Raw genomic sequence first — 6,000 nt, 5'->3', positions numbered from 1 at the left:
TTAAGTTCCGCAGGAGATCCAAGTCAAAACCTAAAAGAACAAATAGATTAAGTTTTGGATCAAACGTGTTAAGTTCCGCAGGCGATCCAAAATTTAATTTAAAAGAACACATGGTAGCTAGGAAAAGGTTCAGACCTTTGTACAAAATTTTTGTACAGTGGAACCTCTAGGTTTTCCGAGTAGCAACCAACAATGGGTCATTTTCTTGATAAAAATAAGAATGGATTGGTTAAAGAAGACTAAGTTGGAGTTTAGAATGAGGGTTAGTTTTTAAAGTTGAATTTTGAATCTCAAAACTTTAAATTTTGAGTTTCCTAATATTTTAGGAATTCTAAGTCATTGTTGGTACAATGATAGAAAGTTAGACCGTATTTTGAGGGGGAGTAACTCCTTAAAAATATGATTTACATATTATTTGTGGATAATGAAACAATGGAAGGTGGAAATCTTCATTGTTATGAATGCTCTAGGATGAGCATGTGATTAATGCTCAAGGGTGAGCATTGGATACAATGAAGGGTATGAGACTTTTATTGTAGTGTTGTGAACAATGAGTGAGGTTGTAAACAACATGAATGACTCTTTAAGAGAAAAGTTTTTTATTTGTGCCAAAGGGGGAGAATGTAAGATTTAAATTAGGAAATTCTTCATGTTCACAAGGGAAGATTGTGAAACCCTTATGTTAAGGGGGAGAATGAATAAAACCCTCATTCATATTTTGGCATGAAGAAGACGTTAAGGCTATAGAATTAGTCTAACTTAAACGTCTTATCGTACATCAAAAAAGGGAAGATTGTAGGTATAATTTCCCTAGGTCAAGGTTGACCGGTTTGATTAAGTTTGAGTTGGCTCAAGCTTGAGTCTTGATGCTTGAGTTTTGATGTTTGACAATATATGGAGATTGTAGGTACAATTGTTCATTTGGGGAAGTTGGTCAAAGTTGACCAGTTTGATGTGAGAAGAGTCAAGTAGGTCAAGGTTGACCGGATACTTGATTAAGAAGTCCTAACTGAAGGTTAGACAAGGGCAAGTTCAACGGGAAGGTTGGCAAAAGATGAAAATCTAAGTGGGTCAGGTTGACTAGACACTTGGTGGGGAAATCCTGGTAAGTGAAACTAAGTGAAAGCCCTAGTGAGTGAAGCTAGACAGAAGGAAATTCTGGTAAGTGAAGCCAAGTGAAAGCCCTAGTGAGTGAAGCTAGGCAGTGGGAAAAATCCTAGTGAGTGAAGCTAAGCATGTGGAAATCCAGGTGAGTCAAGGTTGACCAGACACCTGGTGTTGGGAAGTCCAAGTGGATCAAGGTTGATCGGACACTTGGCACGAGATGTTAAGTCCAAGTGGATCACAGTTGACCGGACACTTGGCACAAGGAAAAAGTCCAAGTGGGTCAAAGGATTGACCTGACACTCGATGACGAAGTCCTAGCAGGTCAAGGTTAACCAGATTGCTAGGCAATGTGAAGTCCCGACAGGTCACAGTTGACCAGATGTTGGGTAAGGAACCCTAGATTTAGGTTTGAAAGTTAGGATTTGGTAATCGATTAGGTTAATCTATTACACCGTGTATTAAGCGATTAAGCATTTTGCTTAATCACTTAAGGAACTCTGTTTGAAAATAGAAAGGGTCGTAATCAATTAGGGCAATTGATTACGGCATGCTTAACCAATTAAGGTAATCGATTAAGTCGTTTGATGTGAGTGCACAGAGAGGTGCCTAATCGATTAGGATAATCTATTAGGAACAACTTAGGCGATTAGATCAATCACCTAAGCTAGGAATTGACAAATGCATAAATGCCTTGGTAAGCGATTAAGCAAGGTTGCTTAATCGCTTACGGGATGTTCACGTCAAACAGAAACATACCTAATCAATTAGACTAGTTGATTAGGCATGTGCAATCGATTAGGGTAATCAATTACGCTTGAAAATATAACAGTTATGCAAGTAGAAAAGCATTCGTGTGCGCTGTTCACCGCAACCTTCCTCTCCATTCTTCCCACTCGAGCTCAGATCATCACCGCCAATTCTTGAGGCTTCTTGGAGACAAATGTTGCTGCACTTCCAAGGTCAAGAGGTGTTCCTAAGCAAGAAGAAGAAGAAACTAGGGTTTCATGTTGTAAATCTTGTAAAATTTCGTATTGTATTAGCTTCTTTTGTTCTTCGTCTTGTATTTCTGTATTGAGAGGTTGCACAAGGCTTCTCCGCTTTCGGAATGTTTCCGAGAAGGAGTGTTTTATAGTGGATGTGTGAGATGTAGGATCATAGACGTGCTAGAGGGGGTTGAATATCACGCCTTGGTTTTCCACTCATTTTGTAAAACAAACAAAATATGCAGCGGAATAAAGAATGAAAAGATAAGCAATGCTAACAAGATTTCTTTTACTTAGTTCAGAGCCTGTGGCGACTCCTACTCCAAGTCCCGCGATCGTTGATCGCTTTCGTTGGGCAATTCACTATCAGTTCAGAAAGCTTTATAAAAGAATCATACAAGTATGAAGCTTTATAGATATGAAATAAACTTGTTACCAACGACTCGATGAAATCTATCTTCTGACTTGATAATCGTTGGAGTAGCGTTTAGATGTTGTCGGAGTGCGCGTAGTTATTATTCTTGATCTTAGAAAGTGTGTTGTACTCGAAGCTGCTGTTCGACCTTCCTTTTATAACCGAGGTAGACCTGATCTAGATCCACTGATCTAGGGATTAGTCTTTGACTCGACTATGATCGGTCGACCGATCCAGGTGTTCGGTCGATCGAACCCTCTGAAGCTGCCCAACTTCTCGTACACATGCTTCTACCGCCTGGATAACTCTTCGTTCGGTCGATCGATCCCGCTAACCTCGCCAGTTTATCTGATTCAATCCACCCGGCTCGACCAGGTCATGGCTTATCCCCAGTTCGATTGACCGATCTCTAAGTTCGGTCGACCAATCCCTCGATCGAACTCGATCTGCTGTATTGGGGTTCGGTTGACCGATCAAGGTTGAATCTAACCTTTCATAAAATGTTAGTCTCTTACAAAATAGAGTTAGCACATAGCAGATAATATGTAAATAAAAATTTTTGACAGCCTTCGGATTGTCCGGTTCTGACTTCGGATTTTCTTAGGAAATCATAGGTCGAATCGACGCCTACTGTTCCCTACTCCTTTCAGGAGAGTTTACCTGTTGCCAGATCGATCCTCCAGACCGACTAGACTTTCCGCCTAGGGTTACCACCCCCTAGGACCTAGAGTTACCACCCCCTAGGATTTTCCACCTGCCTAACCGCAACTAGAACTTTCCATCACCTAGGGTTACCTCCTCCTAGGGTTTTCCACCTGCCTAGAATTCACTAGGAATCTTGCCTAAGACTACTTAGAACTTTCCTACAAGCTAAATCAACCTTATTAGACAACAAGACATCTTAACTTTTGAATCCTTTATCATTATCAAAACATAGGTTTGATCGTTTGGTGCTTCCTGCACCAACAATCTCTCCCTTTTTGATTATGACAACCAGGTTCAAAAGTTAAGTAAATATATATATAGCAGTTTAGTGAAAAATATTTAAAGAGAGGTATAACATTTTCTCACTAAGTATTAGCTCCCCCTTAATTTATCACTCCCCTTAACTTTTGACCATTCTCACCCCCTTTGCCATATATCAAAAACAAGAAAGGGAGGAAAGGTTGTTTGACAAAAGGTCTTTACTCTGTTTAACTTATGCTCCCCCTGAAGGGTATCACTTAAAAAAAACTTAAGCGTTAAAAGTAAGTCTGTTAAAAAACTAAGAGAAACTTTAGCTTTGAAAATAATTGCTTTGAAATGCTTAGCCAAGTTAGAAATGCTTAGCTTTTTCAAAAAAATGGTGTTAAGTACTTAGGTTTTTGAAAAAAAACTGTTGATACAAACTTGGGTTTAAAAGAATTTTGATAAAAACGTAGCTTTAAAAAGAGTTGGATAAAAGAACTTATCTTTAAAAAGATTTTGGTAAAACTTAGCTTCAAAAAGATTTTGAAAAAACTTTGCATTTAAAAACTTGGCTTTTAAAAAGATTTTAAAAAGAGTTTAGCTTTAAAAAGATTTTGATAGAAGCTTAGCTTTAAAAAAAATTTAAAAAAACTTAGCTTTAAAAATATTTTGAAAAAAAACGTAGCTTTAAAAAGATTTTGATAAGAACTCAGCTTTTAAAAAAAGTTGAACAAGAAACTTAGCTTTAAAAAGATTTTAAAAAAATTAGCTTTAAAAAGTTTTTAATAAAAACTTAGCTTTAAAAAGTTTTAAAAAGAAAAACTTAGCTTTAAAATGATTTTTTTTTAAAAAAACTTTGAAAATGCTTGGTTAATTTGAGAAAGTCACAAATGAATTTGAAAAGACTTGGTTAAAAAAAACTTAACTTCCTTTTCCTCTCTCTAGATTAGTGGCAAAATATAAGAGCTTTAAAGCCCTAAAGTCCAAGCATGAAAATTTAAGGTGAAGAAAAGCTTTAAACTAAATACCTATTTTTTTTAAATCAAATGTCTAACCTTTAGCTACTAATTATTTACCATAAGGTAGTAGCTTTCACTTGGTTAGTCAAGTTAAGTAAGTATTCCAGTTAGTTTGACTAAACATGGATAACCCAACTTGATTAATTTGATTTTAGTGTTTATTGCCCAGACTTATGTTGATGCATAGACATAAGCATTCTGAAGTCCAGGTAGTACCCTATGTATCTCACATCATTCTAAGTGTTATTCATACACAAACAAGGTAATCCTAGTGTGCTTGTGAGATGCTCTGGCTGAAACCTATGAGTACATGCTTTCTAAGGGAAAATTCTAGACTATTTCCAAACTTTTTAAAAATTCTAGTAAACTTGGGAGTTTTGAAAAAATATTTTTCCTAGAATTTTAAAACAAAGCATAATTTAAAAAAAAAATAATAGCAAATTCTATTCTATGCACATCCATAATTCTCTTCTAAGTGTACTGAACTTAAGTTCAGGTAAGGATTTTGTAAAGATGTCAGCTAGGTTTGACTTGGACTCAACATAGTCAAGTACAATATCACCCTAACTACGTGATCTCTTACAAAGTGGTGTTTAATTTTTATGTGTTTGGTTCTTGAATGGTGAATTGGATTTTTAATTAAATTTATTGAACTTATGTTATCAATTAAAATTTTTGTATTTTTGTATTCAAGTTGATAATCTTTTAAGGTGTGCATCATTCATAGCAATTCATTTTCCATGAGTTTGATAAATTTTTTTAAAAATTTTGTATTTGTTGATCGAAATATTATGTCATCTATATAAATTTGGGCTATAAAAATATCTTTTTATAAGGTTTTAATAAATAGGGTTTGATCTATTTTACCTTGATTAAATCCCTTAGATATTAAGTATGTTGAAAGTCATTCATATCAAGCCCTAGGTGCTTGTTTTAGTTCATATAAAGTTTTTCTTAACCTAAGGACATGGTTTGGGTGGTCTAGGTCTTCAAATCCTAGGGTTGATTTATATAAACTTCTTCTTTGATGAACTCATTTAAGAATGCGGATTTTACATCCATTTGATATAACTTGAATCCTTTATGTGTTGCATAGGCTAGTAGCATCCTTATGTATTCAAGTCTGGCTACAAGTGCATAGGTTTCATCATAATCTAACATTTCTACTTGGCTGGACCCCTTTGCTATTAACCTAGCCTTATTTCTTACTATTTCACCCTTATCATCTAGTTTATTTTTAAATACCCACTTAGTATCAATTATAGATTTATTTGTGGGTTTAGGTACAAGTTTCTAGACCTGATTTCTTTCAAATTGAGCTAACTCCTCTTGCATTGCTATTATCCAGTCTGGGTCAAGTAAGGCTTCTTCTATAGTTTTAGGTTCAATTTTAGAAATAAGGCCTATTTGGCTTAGGTTACTATAGGATGATCTAGTTCTTACTCCTAAAGTTGAGTCACCCAAAATTTGGTCAGATGGATGATTAGAACTTATTCTTGGGTTGGAGTCAACAATCAGTTCTTGTGAT

This window comes from Zingiber officinale, chromosome 9B, assembly GCF_018446385.1.
Source record: "Zingiber officinale cultivar Zhangliang chromosome 9B, Zo_v1.1, whole genome shotgun sequence".
NCBI classification, from domain to species: Eukaryota; Viridiplantae; Streptophyta; class Magnoliopsida; order Zingiberales; family Zingiberaceae; genus Zingiber; species Zingiber officinale.
This window is presented reverse-complemented; position numbering follows the sequence as displayed.